Below are 20,293 nucleotides of genomic sequence, written 5' to 3'. Positions count from 1 at the left end.
TTACACTGTTGGTGGGAATGCAAACTAGTACAGTCACTATAGAAAACAGTGTGGAGATTTCTTAAAAAACTGGAAATAGAACTACCATATGACCCAGCAATACCACTTCTGGGCATACACACTGAGGAATCCAGATCTGAAAGAGACACATGCACCCCAGTGTTCATCACAGCACTGTTTATAATAGCCAGGACATGGAAGCAACCTAGATGCCCATCAGCAGATGAATGGATAAGGAAGCTGTGGTACATATACACCATGGAATATTACTCAGCTGTTAAAAAGAATTCATTTGAATCAGTTCTAATGAGATGGATGAAACTGGAGCCCATTATACAGAGTGAAGTAAGCCAGAAAGATAAAGAACATTACAGCATACTAACACATATATATGGAATTTAGAAAGATGGTAACAATAACCCTATATGCAAAACAGAATAAGAGACACAGATGTACAGAACAGACTTTTGATCTCTGTGGGAGAAGGTGAGGGTGGGATGTTTGGAAGGAACAGCATGTATATTATCTGTGGTGAAACAGATCACCAGTCCAGGTTGGATGCATGAGACAAGTGCTCGGGCCTGGGGCACTGGGAAGACCCAGAGGAGTCGGGTGGAGAGGGAGGTGGGAGGGGGGATCGGGATGGGGAATACGTGTAACTCTATGACTGATTCATGTCAATGTATGACAAAACCCACTGAAATGTTGTGAAGTAATTAGCCTCCAACTAATAAAAAAAATTTAAAAAAGGAAAAAAAAAGTTAAAAATAGAACGGCCAGGTGACCCAGCGATCTTGCTTTGGTACATATGTAAATCCAAAGGAAATGAAATCAGGATTTCAAAGAGATGTCTACCCTCTCATGTTCATTCCAGAATTACTAACAACAGCCCAGTGTTTCACTGGTTCACTGTCTCACACATACCTCTCAATACCAAGAGTCTTGCTGCCAGCTCTGTTCTCTTGGCGTGCTCATCCCACCTTTCAAATGTCTAACTTCATTAGGCCTTGCATTTGTACCCCAGTCTTTTCTCTCAGGTGGCTTGTCTACATCAGAGTCCAATTTAATTTACCAGTCCAGACATGTATCTTATGGCGTACAATCTAATTTTTGAACTTCAAGCCTCTGTGAAAGGACATTGCCTAGTACACAATGTTGAAATGGAAAGCAAAGTACCTACAAAATAGAGACCTGTTCTCAGAGATGGATGGGCATGAAGTTGCAGTCACATCTGATGTTACAAAATGATGGCCAACATGGGGTACTTAGGCAAAGTCTTCTAAGAGAGGCAGAAAAGGGCAGTGAAATAATTTGAGAAGAGGCATTATATAGACATTAGGACTGACTCTATTCACCATAAAATTCAATAATTAGATGGGCCATTGTTGAAGTATTTTTTTTGAGAAACATATAAACAAATGACAACCTTCCCATATTTCACATAATTGTGACCTTTGTAATAGCAACAGTGCAGTCTACCGTAGGAAATCTTATCCTGCAGATTTCATCCAAAAAAATATGGTTTTCCATCAGAATAGATTTTATATAATTTCAGTGGACAAAGCTGGAATTGCTTGAAATATTGCTCTGCTTACAAGTCATTTAAAATATTAATAGTATTTATTCTTTCTTCCTTTAAATACAGTGACTGATGTTAGCTTTGGGCTATTATTTTTATTCATTCATTTTTAAAAATTCATTATAGAACAAATATTTGTCAGGTGCTCATTATGTGCCAAGTTTATGTTATTCTCTGGTGAGATAAAAGTGAATCAAGTTGGTGAGGTTTCTGCTCTCAGGATTCTAACAGTCTGATAGGGGAAACAGACTTTAATCAAATAATCATAGAGAATTTGTGATTGAAAAATTTGCTAAGTCCTATGAATACTAATAATTGACACTTATGGGAGGCTTGTTCTGTTCTAGGCACTGATATAATATTTAATTTGGAGAAGGTAGTATTTAATGACATTTAATCTTATTAATAACATTAACTCATTTAATCCTGACTACCACCTTCTGAAGTATATACTACTGTCATCTCCATTTCACAAGTAAAGTAACAGAGGCCAAAGACACTAATTGTGATGTTTAAAAACACAAAGCATCAAGTGGCAGAATGGACATTGAATATAGGAGTTTAAATTTACAGCCTGTTTAATACTACTTTGTTTTACTTCCTCTTATTTAAAAAAAAAGTGAAATATGAAGTGCGTTAGTCAGTTTTGCTACATTATGTTCAAAGAACAGACAAGTTCCAAGTCTCTGTGACTTACACAATGATAAAGTTTTAATTATTTATTTCTCATGTTAATATCCTTTGTGGGTCAGTTGTAACTCTCCCCCACATGCTTTCTTTCTGGAATCCAGGAGAAAAGATCATTTCCTATCTTAGCTATACCAGCCTTGAAGCCTCTTCATGAATGTATTATCACTTTCACTCTCATTTCATTGTAGAAAGCAAAGTGAAAGTGAAAGTTGCTCAGTTGTGTCTGACTCTTTTGTGACCCCATGGACTGTGCAGTCCATGGGATTCTCCAGGCCAGCATACTTGAGTGCTTAGCATTTCTCTTCTCCAGGAGATCTTCCCATTCCAGGGATCGAACCCAGGTCTCCTTCATTGCCAGTGGATTATTTACCAGCCTCCAGGGAGCCTCATAGTAAAATCATGCATCAATGAGGAAGGAAATACACTTCTCCACTAAGAGGAGACAGAAAGGGACAGTCCCACCAGAGGACATTTTAAACAAATAATGCAACCCACAATAGACATGTGAAAGGATCCTCAACTTAGTTGAGGTGACAGGGAAAGCCTGAGGGTAGCACTGTCTCAGTGCTATTCTAATGGATGAGATGTGTTTAACTAAAAGCTGTGGTCCCACAGTGAACATTCCATGCAGTACAAACAGCAAATGAAAGTGTTATGAGATGCAAGTGAACATGGCATTTTATAAAATTGCAAGAAACAAAACTGAAGTAAAGACAGAGATAAGAAGGTTGTTCTGAGATGGGGATGTAGAAGAGAGTAAGGGCATGATGATTCAGCCATTTGTAGCTTCTTAAGAATTAACATTTATCCCAACATCAGTTCAGTTCAGTTCAGTCGCTCAGTCATGTCCAACTCTTTGTGACCCCACGGACTGCAGCACACCAGGCTTCCCTGTCCATCACCAACTCCCAGAGCTTGCCCACACTCATGTTCATCATGAGTCGGTGATGCCATCCAACCAACCCATCCTCTGTCGTTCCCTTCTCATCCTGCCTTTAATCTTTCCCAGCATCAGGGTCTTTTCTAATGAGTCAATTCTTCGCATCAGGTAGTATTCAGGGTCCATTTCCTTTAGGATTGATGGGTTTGATTTCCTTGGAGTCCAGGGCACTCTCAAGAGTCTTCTCTAACATCATAGTTTAAAAGCAATAGTTCTTCAGCACTCACTTCTTTATGGTCCAACTCTCACATCCATACATGATTATTAGGAAAACCACAGCTTTGACTAGATGGATCTTTGTTGGCAAAGTAATATCTCTGTTTTTTAATATACTGTCTAGGTTGGTCATAGCTTTTCTTCCAAGGAGCAAGTGTCTTTGAATTTCATGGCTGATGTCACTATCTACAGTGATTTTGGAGCCCCCCATAATAAAGTCTGTCACTGTTTCCATTGTTTCCCCATCTATCTGCCATAAAGTGATGGGACTGGATGCCATGATGTTAGTTTTTTGAATGTTGAGTTTTAAGCCAGCTTTTCCCCTCTCTTTCATTTCCATCAAGAGGCTCTTTAGTTCTTCTTTGCTTTCTGCCATAAGGGCGATGTCATTTGTGTATCTGAGGTTATTGTTATTTCTCCCAGCCATCTTGATTCCAGCTTGTGCTTCATCCGTCCTGGCATTTTGAATGATGTACTCTGCATACAACTTAAGTAGGCAGGGTGACAATATACAGCCTTGACATACTCCTTTCCCAATTTGGAACCAGTCCATTGTTCCATGTCTGGTATCCCAACATGGAGCCACTGACATATTTTAAACAAGAGAGTAATTTCTCTGGTAATACCGGCTGCTTTTACAAGTCATTGTAAGTGAGCTTCATTAATCCAGAGATCTCCCCATCCCCCAGATCTTCCTAAGAGTATATTGTTTTAACTGTTTAAGAAGAGAAAGTAGAACTACATTGTCTGTTAAGTTACACTAGCAGGGCTCACTATCAGACACATCCATATGTACTGATTAAGAAGGAAGTCCTTCCTTCTTCTCACAGGGAACATTTTATACCTTATTACCTTTATGGTTCACATCCTCCCCAGTCAAAAGAATCCTTCTGTATTCCCCTCTAGTCTTTCTGATGAGCTGAAAATGGAGAGAACAGTCACATTGGAAATGTGCTAAAGCCCTTTGCCCTTTATAGTAAGGAGTGGAGTTCAACAGGGAATCATAGCAGTTTAGGATAAAGAATCTGGGCGAATGACTTCTAAGTAGAGCATTCGATTTGGAAAAGTGCATTATGTGCTTCAGGTGTTTTCAACAGAAATAAATTCTACCGCCCTGTTGCTGTGGCAACCATCATATTGCATTCTGATATGAACTCAGGTCGGCCTCAGGCATTCTGTAGGGAATTATGCCATCCCCTAAAGGATGTGCTGCTCATCCCAGCCTTTCTTCCTGCTATTAGTAACATAGGGTCATTTTATTTGTCTCCTCAACTGCTACCATCACCTTCCAGAAACTAGTCAATTAAGAGGAAAGCAAACAAAAGACAAGGAACCCCTTATATGTTTTGCTAGTTCAATACCTGGAAAGTCTAGCAGCCCATATTTGTATCTGCTATGGAGAGCACATAGTATTTGTTAGGATAATACTGAATTCTATATTGGTGACCATCAAAATTCCTAATTCCATACCACATTAAGTGATGGCATTAAATGCACCATTGTGTCAGTTCACCTTCCAAGTGATCAGTCAGGAAACCAACATCTTTTCCTCTTGTTTGTTTACTCTCCTCCATGGCCTTTCAGTCCTGTCATTCAACCACTAGATGAGCAAAAAGCATGGAGGAACTCTTGATGGAAGTATTTTATAGAGCAAGTGTGAATGGGGAGAATGTTAACTTCTGCTCATACCTCATTACAAGAGCTACGATCCAGCCATATGGCCACACCAGACTGATAGCACAGCTGTAAAATAAAGGACAGCTGTAAGTACAAGCATAGACAACTCAGATCTGGAGAACAGCAAGGTAGTCTCTGCCATGTATATTACATCTTTACTTAACCTTAACATTTGAGGATAGAATCGTAAATTTTATTTTGCATGCATTTTGCCACAACCACAACAAAAAATATTGGGAGAGTGGGATCTTCAAAAAGAGTTGATTTCTGGTTCATTGATATTTACCAAAAAAAAATTCTTTTGTTGGTCCTGCTCTCCTTGTTGAAAGTAAGATTCAACTGCTTTATTTTCTTGATTATTTTGTATAACATGGTTTGCAGTTTCTGACATCCAGATTGTGGGTCCAGAGGCTGATGAAAACTTTTAGTCATCAAAAAATAAATAATTACAGATAGCCAACAAGGACCTACTGTGTAACTCAGAAAACTATTCTCAGTGTTTTGCAATAACCTATGAGGGAAAAGAATCTGAAAAAGATGCCTGAATTACTTTGTTATACACATGAGACTAACACAAACATTGGAAATAAACTATACTTTGGTAAAAATGAAAAAAGGTAAATCAAGGAAAAATAAATTATTATTCAGTATCAAAATTGTGAATTTGTAAATATTTAATTCTGGGAATTTATAGTAGATTATATAAGCTATATAATACAGTGGGAAAAAACCTGTGATTGTGTTACATTAAATGGAGACAGATGCCAATATTGAGTTAAAATTTGTTCTTTAATTAACATTGACCCTTAAAAGATCATTAACTTGAGAACATTGAGAACTTAAGTTAATCATAATTTCTTATTCATAACTTTCTCACCACAATATTGACCATCAGACTTGCATGTGTGGAAGGCTGAAAAAGAATTGGATTTTTTCTCTGTATTATGGCCCCAGATATTTATCCATAAAAATTGTACTAATTGTGAGAGATAATTAACATGTTTTTTCTCAACATTCATCATTTCACTTATTTTTCCAATTATATTCAGTGAGTGTATCAGACAATGGGAACATAGATATAAACAAATGGATAAATCTCTGACCTTGTGGAATGTATATTCTTTAGAGAAAGAAAGTGGGGGTGGAAGTTTTTTAATAACTATATGATATTTGTTACAAAGAATACAGCCTGTCTTGAACAAGTTGAACTAGGAAAACAACTGTGGTTTTTGTAGCCAGCCCCAGCTAGTTGCAAGAAAAGGGGAACTGGGTTGGAAAGATCATTTCTGGCACTGCTGGCCCAAAGACTCTAGTCGGGAAGAGATATAGCAACAGTAGAGCAACATAGTGAGGGAGAGAGAAAGGGACGTGAGCTAAGAACTAGGAGCTAGGTATGGCCAGATTAAGCATGGACTTAAAAGACCTCATAGAATTTTGGACTTGTTTCTGAGAGCAATATGGAGCCATTACATTTTTAGAGCAGGACATCAGTTTCAATTTGGAAAGATGACACTAGTGGTTCTTTAGATATTACAGTAGAAGGATACCAGTTAGGAGGCTATTACTTTCCTTCAGGTAAAAATAGCCAAAAATAAATGCCAAGAGTTCACTAGTAAGGAGAGAAGGAAGAAAAATAGGGAGAGAAAACAAGGGGTAATAGATTTATGATTATAGAAAATGTAGGAAGCATATATAGAAACGCAGAGGAAACACATGAGTGATTACATATATGAAAAGATTATCTTTTCTCCAGTATCAATTTGCTTTTGGAAATCAAATATAGAGTCAAGACTTTTAAATGTCTTGTCCAGTTCTCTGCTAAGTTGCACAAACAGGTAATAAAATAAATCAGTTTTCCAAGACTTTGGTAATCTCCCCAGTCTGATGCTCCTAAAACTCACCTACACAATGCACTCTACTATGTTTAGTATGTACTAGGAATTGTGTGAGGTCCTGGAGGTAAAATAATGAAGAAGATAGAGCTTCTCCACTCATAGATTTAACAGTCTATTGGGTTTCCAGGCTACAACTGCGTAGAAAATTTTATCCAACCGAGTATTGTGTCTTTTTGTGCTTTATTTATTTACCTGTTTGGTTATTGTTGAAATGTCTTTCTACATTTTTTCTAGGCCATGGCCATATTATTTGAAATTAACAAGGTGCACATTAATGGAATCTGTCAAATGGTTTGGACATACTGACTCTGGTCACAAGTTGAATTCCAGAGGTTTATATCTTTGAATTAGGAATACTCATTTTATAAACCAAATACACTGTATAAGACTTAATTTCAACTATGTAAAATTTTAAACACATATAGCTGTCAAGAGACAGAATAATGTAAATCTCCATCAATATATGAATGGATAAAGATGTATATATATATATATATATATATATATACACACACATATACACACAAACACACAAAATGGAATACTCCTCAGCCACAAAAAGACACACAGTTTTGCCATTTGCAGCAACATGGTTGAACTTGGAGGCCATTATGCCAAATGAAATTAGTCAGAGAAAGACAAATACTGTATGATATCACTTATATATGGAATCTAAAAAATGCAACACACTAGTGAATATAACAAAAAAGAAGTGGATTCACATAAATAGAGAATACACAACTAATAGTTATCTGTGGGGAAATAGGGATTGCGGTCAGGGCATGGGAGATACAAACTGTTGAATGTAAGATAGGCTCAAGATGTATTGTACAACATAGGGAATATAGCCAATATTTTGTAATAATTGTAAATTAAAAGTAATCTTTAAAAGTTGTATAAAAATTTTAAAAATGATTGAAAACATATAGCTGCAATATTGAATCAAAATATACTCCTACTTTTGTCATTTTGATAAAGCAGGGGATCATCAGACTCTTTCTAGTCTATTTCTTATTACTAAATATCCTCTTCTTTCATCTTCAAACTCTCCATTCTCAGAGACTTTGCTTTTCATAACTTCATTCCACTATGAAATCTCTAATGATTATGATTATGTATAGTCTTTACATCACTATCAAATTCTTAAGATAGTAGTCTATATTTTAGCTAATTTTCAACTACCATTCTCTACTTTTATACGACAATATGATTTATACCTCCACAAAAGCCACTGTAAATGGCCCAAGTCTATGGTGAACTCCAGTTACAAGGTACTCTGGGCAATTTTAGCCTTTATTTTACCTGATCTCTCTACTGTGCTTGAGTAAGTTGTTCATTCCTTCTCTTCTGAGCTTCTAAAAAACTTACTCTTTTCTTGAATAGTACTGAGCCTTTAGAAACACGGATTTGGTCTTCTTTAGTTGCTCCTTTCTCCCATACAGTTCTAAAGACAATCATTGTTCCCAGGGTTCCATTTGCTTCCCTGATGGCTCAGAGGTTAAAGCGTCTGCCTGCAATGCAGGAGACCTGGGTTCGATTCCTGGGTCAGGAAGATCCCCTGGCGAAGGAAATGGCAACCCACTCCAGTATTCTTGCCTGGAGAATCCCATTGACGGAGGAACCAGGTAGGCTACAGTCGATGGGGTCGCAAAGAGTCGGACACAACTGAGCGACTTCACTTTCACTTTCATTCTTCTTACCTTTTATACTCTCCCCTGTTGATAATTTCAAATATGATTTATGACCTATTTATATGCTCTTAACTCTCAAATTTTAATCATCAGTTTCCACTTATTTATAGAATTCCAATTTTATATATGCAAATTCGTATTTTTCATTCTCTTCAAACTTAATAGAGTTCAAACTGACTCTGACTCTGCACATATATCCACAGATCCACCATGTACTAAAAAATCCACTGAAACAACTCAGCTTCCATTTCTCTGAAATCCACATCTAATTGGTTGATAAACATCTTTGACTTTATCTCTCAAATATCGCCAAGTTCTCTACACTGCTCCCCAGGGACTCAGCATTATCAGCAACTCTTCATCTTTCCCTGGATCACTCTGATGACCTCTAATTTGCTCTAACCTTCAGTGGCTTGTTTTTGCTTTCAAGGTAAATTCGGAACTATATGAAAGAAGCTTCACTGCCCAAATATCTCTCCTTTTTGTCCCTCTTCTCCAACTGTGAGCTTGACTGGCTCATGGTTTGCTTAGTATTTCAGTGTTAATATCAAAGTGTTATCATTTTCCCTGTGAAGCCACCGTTGCTTATTTCTTGTTGCAGAGTTAGCCTCTTCTTCCTTGTGGAACCCACAGCTCTGTATATTTTCTCTTTCATATCATTTAATATCATTGTAATAGATTGTTTCCATGTCTTGCTACCATCTTGGGGTTTGGGGATATGAAAAGACCTTTTCTTCATATATTTGTCCCCTAGTGCCTTGGACCACCTAAGCTTACAGTTGACGTCTGATGTTTTTGAGAACAAAAAAATAACAGAACAGCTAGAAAGAAAGGAAAGTTGCTTGGTTGTGTCTGACTCTTTGCGATCCCATGGGCTGTAGCCAACCAGGCTCCTCCGTCTATGGAATTTTCCAGGCAAGAGTACTGAGTGGGTTGCCATTTCCTTCTCCAGGGGATCTTCCCAATGCAGGGATCGAACCTGGGTCTCCCGCATTGCAGGCAGACGCTTTACCATCAGAGCCACCTGAGCACAACCTAAGTTTACAGTTGACGTCTGATATTTTTGAGAACAAAGAATAACAGAACAAATAAATGAATGAATTTTAAAATGTGGGGAGTCATATTGATGGCTTATGGTCCAATATCCTATGCTATTAAAACTGTAGCACAATTTAGTTTATGCCATTTGCTTAGACTATTGCAAATCAGAAAGCAGCTCCATAAGAGGACATATATGCTCATTTGATTCTAAATTTCAATACTTCAAGCATTAACAGCCCACTCTTCCATTATTTGGAAATCCTGTCTTTCAACTTCATAGGAACAGTCATTAGCCCCACGCTAGGGATAATTAATGAGAAATAAATGATAGCTTCTTATACAATTACTGAGAGTAAAAGTAAACACAAACTTTTAAAAGCAATTTGGCAATAAATTTCAATAACCTTTTAAATGTTCAAGTCAATTTATCCCGTAATTTCATTTCTAGGACTCTAACCTAAGGACCTAATCAGAATATGAAGAGACATTTAGGTAAAAGGATATTTGCTGCAATATCACTAGGTCTACAGATCTCTTGGCAGGAATTGAGAGCAAGGGGGGTAAATAAGGATGATGAATTCTAAAAATGAATATTATATAGTCATTTAAATCAATGTTGTTTTCCTAAAGAGAGTAAGTAGTATAAATAATCAAGGAAGATGGGAGATCTATCAAAATACAGAGTGAGAGCCCATATCTTTCCAAAAAAAAAAAAAAGTAAACAGTACACAGTATTGAAAATATATGCAGAAAAATAGACTAAGGAAAAACACCAGGATACATGGAATGATTCAGTGTTATAAAGATAACATGAATTATCTTTAATCCTATATTTATTTTTTGACCTGAAAAAAAAATAGCTGATAAGTTCTAATAAATGTTTGCACTAGATCTATTTTGTGCCTGTCCACTTTTCCATGGTTTCCTCTCAGAAATCTGTAATTATTTACACCGCTGCTGCAAGGTCAAATGCCATGACCCTGAGCCACAAATTGCCCTCAATTTAGTCTATATATTGGGTGACTAGTTACTTATTGTCTGAACAGAAGACAGAAACTTGACAAAGGAGATATTTCATTTGATATTTTAAAAATAAGATATCCAGGTGTGAATCAGTTAGTACTTGGAACCAAAGAATCAATACAAGCGTTATAATAAACAAAGAAACAATGGAACCCAAGGAGGTGGAAGGAAACTGCAGTTATGATACAGAAAGAACACAAAGAAGCAGAGGCAGAGCTTTGAGAGAAAACCAGGCTGGTCCAGATCAGCAAGACTGGCCCAAACGTCATGTTCAGTTCCTGAGAGGGACAGAAAGAGCAAGGTCCAGTTCTGGCAGTTTTCCTGTTCTCTGCTTCCCATCTATTATTTGTAGTCATTTCTGTACCTCAGTACTCAATGTAATATATGTCAAATTAAATAAATCCCCTGTTCCTCCTTCCTTGAAATCACTAGTATCACAGCTCTTTGCAACTAAAATGATCCTAAGTAACATGAGGCTTTTCCTATTCATGTAGGAGGAATATATAGGACTGTTGGTCATTAAAAAGATTTAATGAGTCGTCATTTCTATTGACCTCACCTTTTTACTTTCACACATTGGAGAAGGAAATGGCAACCCACTCCAGTGTTCTTGCCTGGAGAATCCCAGGGACGGGGGAGCCTGGTGGGCTGCCGTCTATGGGGTCACACAGAGTCAGACACGACAGAAGCGACTTAGCAGCAGCAGCAGCAGCATTATTAATTTCACTTGTTACATGCTGCTGCTGCTGCTGCTAAGTCACTTCAGTCGTGTCCGACTCTGTGTGACCGCATTGACGGCAGTTCGACCAGGCTCCCCCGTCCCTGGGATTCTCCAGGCAAGAACACTGGAGTGGGGTGCCATTGCCTTCTCCTCACTTGTCACATAGGACTAATCATTTCTTACAGCACTTAGGATATTTGATCTTGCAACGCAAGTGTTTCTATACCATCAGTCCCAATAAAGGCAAACTCCATGCCATTCTTCACTACTGTTTATTTTATTCATTTATTTATTCAGTCAACAATTGTTTATCCAGTGCCTCCTTTTTTCCAACATTGTACCAAGTTCTGGGGATGTAATAATAAGAAAAATATTGTTTTTGATCTTATGAGATTTGCAGTCCTGTGCAGGAAGGTAAATTCTAAGTATAACATTGAATGAAGATTAAATTAAACATCACTCAGTTAATTTGAAAAGTTAGATATTCTTTAAATGTTCCAATTCCATGATAGTCAAGATCCAATTCCACCATATTTTAATTAAAACAAATTACTGGGAAGAAATTCTGGTCTCAGTTGGAACTTTAAGTCTTTTGAATAAAATATTTTGCCACTCTCATTTTCCTTTTTGCCACAACTGAAGAATTTCTATTTTGTAGATCATAAGGAACAGAGAAACATGGTATATGAAACTTCATTAACTACTATTTGGGTATTACATGCAAAGCTCACGGGAGCAGGCGTGTAGTGCTGCTCCCTAAGGTAGTTTCACACGAATACCTAACCTAGGACTGTGCTTTTTGTTTGGCTTAACTTTGTGATAAAAGTTATTTTAAAATCTCTCACTGAGGCCTCACCCAAATTTAGAAAACACAGTTGATAACTTATAAAAAGGGATTCATATCACTAGGGTATCAGTTAAATATTATAGTATAATAGTACTATGCGCTATTATGAAGCAGTTAAAGAGAATAAGGCGGAGCTGCATGATGGCATAAAAGATGTTCAAGGTATGTATGTTTGTATATGTATACCATGTTTATGCATTCAGAGAGACATTTATTTGTATGTGTGTAGTAAACTTTGTAAAATGTCTACTTAGTGTCTATACTTTCCTTTCTTCTTCTTATCGGAATATGAACTGTCTTCAGAAATTTGTTCCATGCATCCCTCATGTCTGCATGGACCTTAGATCCTCCATATCCTCCTTTACTAGTGATTAGTTCAGGAATATGACCCAATACAGCCCTATGACAGGAAGTTTGCTGGGAACCTTCTAGGAAAACTCTTCTTCCCTAGGAAAACAACTCCTGTGGGGTCTTTTCTGAGACCAGCTCTGTCTTTGTTAGGATGTGTCTTAGGTGTAAGCCTCTTGTCTGCAGGTGTAAGCCTCAGAACTGCTGAATCTATCCAACTAAGAGCTCAATGCACAGAGCAGGTAGAGTTCAACAAAGAATCACAGGAAACATAGCCAGAGACACTTAATTGTCAACTTGGAAATTTACATTTATCTAGACTTTTGGTAAAGTGAGTCAATAAGTGCCCTTAGTGCTCAAGTTGGATTCTTTTGTACATTTAGCTTGTTGCACCCAAAATCATTTTGAGATTTTACATGTTTGTGTATGTGTATGAGCACATGAGGGCCTCCCTGATGGCTCAGCGGTAAAGAAGCTGCCTCCCATGCAGGAGCCACAGGAGACATGGGTTCAGTCCCTGGGTCAGGAGGTTCCCCTGGAGGAGAGCATTGCAACCCACTCCAATATTCCTTCCTGGAGAATCCCATGGACAGAGGAGGCTGATTCAGCCTATAGAGTCGCACAGAATTTTACATGACTGAACTGACTGAGCACGCACCCTCACGTGAGCACATCAATTCATTGAAAAAATATGGGACAAATGCATATCAATTAACAAAGAAAAATAATGGAAAAAGTGGGTTTAGGAAAAGAGAAAGGAGTTTTCTACTTTTACTTTATATATATTTTTGTAGTTAAATAATGGATATTTAATGAAAAATTTAAAACATAAAATAGAAATATTATTTTAAGAAGTACTAATAGTATGCTCTTTCACTGTTCCCTGAGAAAACTATCTTTTAATTTCCAGTAAAATCACCAATGAATCCATTAAAGAGTTCATTGATGAAGATTTCAAATTTTAAATGTTGCAGCATGGTATATTGGAAGGGAGACAGGAGCCAGTGTCAGAAGACATAGTTTTCTGTCTTTTTCCTGCTTCTAATGTAGGTATCTGACCTCAGGTAAAGCTTAGAACCATTCTGGGTTTGGTTTCTATCATCAGCAGAGTGAGAAGAAAGAACTCAGACATCCATTCTAAAATTTTTTCACACTTCCATGATTGCTTTGGTTCTAACTTGTATCCACATATGAGATAGTTTAGATCAGATACTAGCTAAACTCAAAGAAAGAAGCCAGATAAATAGGCAACACTTATTTACAGTGATTCCAAAATTGCTGTATCTTGTGATATTCAAGAGATGAAGAGCAAAAGCACATAAAACTACCATTTATTTATTTATTTATTTATTTTTGTCTCAGGTTAATATTTTGTAGTGGTCTTTAAAATAAAAACTGCAAAAGTAACTGGGATGTTTTATCAATTAATTTTCTATTGTCTTGCAATATAATTTCTTTTAAATAAAGATGATTTCTTTTATCAGGTCAAAAATATATTCCCTTTATTCTTAAACATTAGCCCATTTTTTTCTTTTTTTGTTTTTTCCCTTTTTATTTCAGGTTCATTAATAAAAGAGAGGATAGGTCTTTGGAATGACAAAATTAACCCTCTGGCAATCAACAAAGTTATTCAGTTACTTTCTTATCATGTTCTTGCTCAGGAAAAGTTTAGGTAAAAACAATATGTTGATAAAAAGTATTAAAATGTTCCAACTATATTTTCTTCTCCTTTGTTTTTTCCTATGCAAATAAATGCATTTATATTAGATTAATTATCCAAAAATTTTTCTGAGCTTAATGAAATTAACTTCTTTGTTGGCTACTCATTCTTACTTTTTAAACAAATAATTGGTGCTAATAGTTTCTTATAAGATGATATTTTATAGCCCTCAAGTGTGGTTTAATACACTTTTTCTTAGGAATCGAAAAACTTGACAAATCGTTCCAGGGAAATAAAGTCTCCAAAGTACAAATAATGAAGTAAAAGTCTTAAGATGCTAATTATTTTTCCTAATTAGTTAGCTAATTATATGGCTAGTCAACCCAGATTTTAAAATGAAATGAGATTTAGGTTCATTCTCCCTCCTTTTTTGGCCTTATGTTTTCTAAAGCATCATCCAATTTACTTTCTGGCAGAAAAATTATGAAGTTAAATATGTCCATTTAAATATTTGCAAGTGTTATTAAAATATGCTTTGGGTGAGAAAATGTGACCATTTCAGCTTATAATATTCCTGTATTCACAATTAACACTTGTCTCATAATAGTGAAGTTGCCAGGCCTGTCAGATGATATAGAACAGTACAATATCTGGACCCCAGCAGATTCCCCAGATAATGCACAAGTAACTGTTCCATGCACTGGTGAGAGCGATTGATGGAAAGATGCCATAGACCTGAAAAGTGTAGTGAAAATGTTAGTTCCTCAGTCATGTCCAACTCTGCAACCCCAAGGACGATAGCCCAGCAGGCTCCTCGGTCCATGGGATTCTCCAGGCAAGAATACTGGAGTGGGTAGCCATTCCCTTATCCAAGGGATCTTCCTGACCCAATGATCAAACCTGGGTCTACTGGTTTGCAGAAAGATCTTTTACCATCTGAGCCACCAGGGAAACCCATAAACGTAGGGAAATGATTTGATGTCCTGTGAGGTGGGTGCAATTCCAACCTGGCTCGCAGAGGGCAGGCAAGAGCTGCACTGGGGAAGAAGGGCAACTTGGCCATGTTTGCACATGTGCATAGCCGTGCCCAGCTGTCAATTATCCACAATACAATGTAAAGATCCTCTCAAGAAGCTTGGTCTTATCATCATCAAGTTGACTGGCATGGGATGGAGAAGGATTGCACTACTCTGGATATTCCCTAACAGATTTTGAGACATTTGTCTGAATGCTCACTGGATCAAATAACAGCGAACCACCTATATTACTGTAAATAATGAATTTCTAAAGCAATCCATCCTCAGTAAGCTGAGACTTCAGTCTTTCTGAGGTCTTTTCAATGCAAGTTAACCAGATTGACATTTCTGGGCTATCATGCTTTAAAAGCAAGTAAAAATACAGTCGAAACTTTTAAGGTAGTTGTGTAGTTTAAGGACGCTTTCACATAAGATTCAATTTTCTAAGCCAGGAAAAATTGCCACCTTAATTTCAGTTCAGTTCAGTTCATCTCAGTTGCTCAGTCATCTCCGACTCTTTCCAACCCCATGGACTGCAGCACGCCAGGCCTCCCTGTCCATCACCAACTCCCAGAGGTTGCTCAAACTCATGTCCATTGAGTTGGTGATGTAACCCAATCATCTCATCCTCTGTCATACCCTTTGCCCATCTTCAATCATTCCCAGCATCAGTGTATTTTCCAATGAGTCAGTTCTTTGCATCAGGTGGCCAAAGTATTGGAGTTTCAGCTTCAGCATCAGTCCTTCCAATGAACACCCAGGACTGATCTCCTTTAGGATGGACTGGTTTGACTTTGCAGTCCAACATACTCTCAAGGGTCTTCTCCAACACCACAGTTCAAAAGCATAAATTCTTCAGGGCTCAGCTTTCTTTATAGTCCAGCTATCACATCCATACAAGACTACTAGCAAAAACATGGCATTGACTAGACAGACTTGGTCAGCAAAGTAATGTCTCTGTTTTTTAATATGCTGTCTAGTTTGATCATAGCTCTTCTTCCAAGGAGCAAGCATCTTTTAATTTCATGGCTGGAGTCACCATCTCCAGTGATTTTGGGGCCCAAGAAAATAAAGTCTGTCACTATTTCCATCGTTTCCCCATCTATTTGCCATGAAGTGATGGGACTGGATGCCATAATCTTAGCTTGAGTTTTAAGCCAACTTTTTCACTCTCCTCTTTCACTTTCATCAAGAGGCTCTTTAGTTCCTCTTCACTGTCTCTCATAAGGATGGTGTCATCTGCATATCTGAGAGTATTGATATTTCTCCGAACAATCTTGATTCCAAGTTGTGCTTCATCCAATCCATCATTTTGCATGATATACTCTGCATATAAGTTAAATAAGCAGAGTGATAATATACAGCCTTGACACACTCCTTTCCTGATTTGGAACCAGTCTGTTTTTCCATGTCCAATTCTAACTGTTGCTTCTTAACCTACATACAGATTTCTCAGGAGGCAGGTAAAGTTGTCTGGTATTCCCACCTCTTGAAGAATTTTCCAGTTTGTTGTGGTCCACACAGTCAAAGGCTTTGATGTAGTCAATAAAGCAGAAATAGGTGTTTTTCTGGAATTCTCTTTCTTTTGCTATGATCCAATGGATGTTGGCACTTTGATATCTGGTTCCTCTGCCTTTTCTAAATCCAGCTTGAACATCTGGAAGTTCATGACTCACACACTATTGAAGCCTGACTTGGAAAATCTTGAACATTACTTTGCTAGTGTGTGAGATGAGTGCAATTGTGCAGTAGTTTGAACATTCTTTGGCATTGCCCTTCTTTGGGATTAGAATATCCTGTGGCTGTTGCTGAGTTTTCCCAATTTGCTGGCATATTGAGTGCAGCACTTTAACAACATCGTGTCTTAGGATCTGAAATAGCTCAACTGGAATTCCATCACCTCCACTAGCTTTGTTCATAGTGATGCTCCCTGAGGCCCACTTGACTTCACGTTCCAGGATGTCTGGCTCTAGGTGAGTGATCACACCATTGTAGTTATCTGGGTCATAAAGATCTTTCTTGTAGTTCTTCTGTGTATTCTTGCCACCTCATCTTAGTATCTTTTGCTTCTGTTAGGTCCATACCATTTCTGTCCTTTATTGTACCCATTTTTGCATGAAATGTCCCACTGATAGCTCTGATTTTCTTGAGGAGATCTCTAGTCTTTCCCATTCTATTGTTTTGCTCTATTTCTTTGCATTGATCCCTGAGGAAGTCTTTCTTATCTCTCCTTGCTCTTCTTTGGAGCGCTGCATTCAAATGGGTATATCGTTCCTTTTCTCCTTTGCCTTTAGGTTCTCTTCTGTCAGCTATTTGTAAGTCCTCCTCAGACAACTGTTTTGCCTTTTTGCATTAATTTTTCTTGGGGATGGTCTTGATCACTGCCTCTTGTACAATGTCAGGCACTCTGTCGATCAGATCTAATCCCTTGAATCTACTTGTCACTTCCACTACAATAATAAGGGATTTGATTTAGGTCATACCTGATTGGTCTAGTGGTTTTCCCTACTTTCTTCAATTAAGTCAGAATTTGGCAGTAAGGAGTTCATGCCGTCAGCCACAGGCCGTTCCCAGTCTTGTTTTTGCTGACTGTATAGAGGTTCTCCATTTTTGGCTGCAAAGAATGTAATCAGTCTTTTTTTGGTATTGACCATGTGGTGATGTCCATGTGTAGAGTTTTCTCTTGTGTTTTTGAAGAGGGTGTTGGCTATGACCATTGTGTACTCTTGGAAAACTTTGTTAGACTTTGACCTGCTTATTTTGTACTCTAAGACAAATTTGCCTGTTACTCCAGGTATCTCTTGACTTCCCACTTTTAAATTCCAGTCCCCTATGATGAAAAGTACATCTTTTTTGGGTTTTAGTTCTAGAAGGTCTTGTAGGTCTTTATAGAACCGTTCAACTTCAGCTTCTTCAGCATTACTGGTTTGGGCATAGACTTGGATTACTGTGATATTGAATGATTTGTCTTGGAGCAAACAGAGATCATTCTGTCATTTTTCAGATTCACCCAAGTACTGCCTTTTGGACTCTTTTGTTGACTGTGAGGGCTACTCCATTTCTTCTAAAGGATTCTTGCCCACAGTTGTCATCTGAATTAAATTTGCCCATTCCAGTCTGTTTTAGTTCACTGATTCCTAAAATGTCGATGTTCACTCTTGTCATCTTCTATTTGACCATTTCTAATTTACCTTGATTTATGGACCTAACATTCCAGGTTCTTATGAAATATTGTTCTTTATAGCATTGGACTTTATTTCCATCACCACTCACACCCACAACTGGGTGTTGTTTTCACCTTGGCTCTGTCTTTCATTCTTTCTGAATTTATTTCTCCACTCTTCTCCAGTAGTATATTGAGCACCTACCAACCTGGGGAGTTTATCTTTACGTGTCCTATCTTTTTGCCTTTTCATATTGCTCATGGGGTTCTCAAGACAAGAATACTGAAGTGGTGTGCATTCCTTTCTCTCTTCTCCACCTTACTTTGGTGACAGGTAACTAAGATTTATGCTAGAGTCTGTTAAATAGAAATTTAAATAACCGGTTACCTACTTTCAGCATTGTTCAAATATTCATGACAAAGCCTACACCGGTCTATGTTCATATACCAGGACTCCTCAAGATGGAGATTCTCAATTTTTGTTTGCTCTCCTGGTTCTGGTGAGAGTTAATGGGGATAGATTTTCAAACACCATGTTCTGTGTGGAGGAAATTCTTAAATAGTAATGCTATGTGCAATGCTAATTCTTTGGAAGGTTAAAAAAAACTCAATGTGCCTTATATAACATGATCTATTTATACTCTGTCACTAAGGAGAGTCAGCTGCATTTATGTTTGGGGCGAACAGAACAATTTATTTGTACGTTCCCATCTAATTGGTCACTTCTGGTTTACCCAACTCACTGATAGCACTTAAGAATTTTTCAGATGTATTGATATGTTTGGAATGAAAGTATTTAACATAAGAATTAACATAAAAATTCCATAACCCGAGAAATTTAAGCACCAGGATTTCTGTACCTTCCTCTAGTATCAGTTAAAATAATAAATACCATTGGCAGATTTTATTCATGACAGTTACTAAGAGACTGTTACAGTCTTCATCCCAAATCAATGCTTTGAAACCTCCTCAGTATTTCCAACAACTGGTAGTGACAAGTAACACCCATGTGAATTTTTAAACCAATAAAATGCTCTTTAAGTGACTATAAAGCAAATTCTTGTATTGTGACTATAATGTAAAATTCAGGAATCAAAGGAGGCAGATTCAGGATTACCTGGCTTCTGAGACCAAAATCACTATATAATTCCTAAGACTGTTAGTGGTGTCACCTTCATTGACGTGTGAAACTCCCAAGCATTATACTTCAATGCTTCTGTGTTTACAGCCCTCTTTTCACTGAGCTTCTCTTTATGCTTATATCTACTTCCACTCCTTATCCAGTGTTTACTATATACTTTCTTCTGTTTTAATTTTCCTCATAATTATGAGCTTGTTATATGCTACACTGTCTAGACCATGTAAGGTTACATTTCATTGTCTTTACAACAATCTTCTCTGATAGGGACTTTTATTATACCATTTCACAGATTTAGAAACTGAGGTTTGGAGAGTAAAGTAACTTGCCTGAAGTGATGCCATTTGTATGTGTTACCTGATTACTGACTTAAGCTTCCATAGTCATCGTAACCTTCTTCCTTCCCTTCTGCTCCCCACCCGCTATCATGCGACAGCAGAACTCGGGTATTGGGAGCTGGAGATAAGAACCAAGAGAAGCCAGTGTCTACATCATGGAAGTCACGGACAGAATTAACAATAAACTATTGCAGAATTAGACTTTATTTCAATGGTTCAGAACTTTTAACTTTTTTCTCAAAGATGCAATTGAGCCTCTGTTGTGTACACAGACAGCATGGTTCTTCTCTTAGCTGCAAGGGCGTGCATC

This window comes from Muntiacus reevesi, chromosome 1, assembly GCF_963930625.1.
Source record: "Muntiacus reevesi chromosome 1, mMunRee1.1, whole genome shotgun sequence".
In the NCBI taxonomy this organism is placed as follows: Eukaryota; Metazoa; Chordata; class Mammalia; order Artiodactyla; family Cervidae; genus Muntiacus; species Muntiacus reevesi.
The sequence above is the reverse complement of the archived record's forward strand: the minus strand, read 5'-3'. Positions refer to the sequence as shown.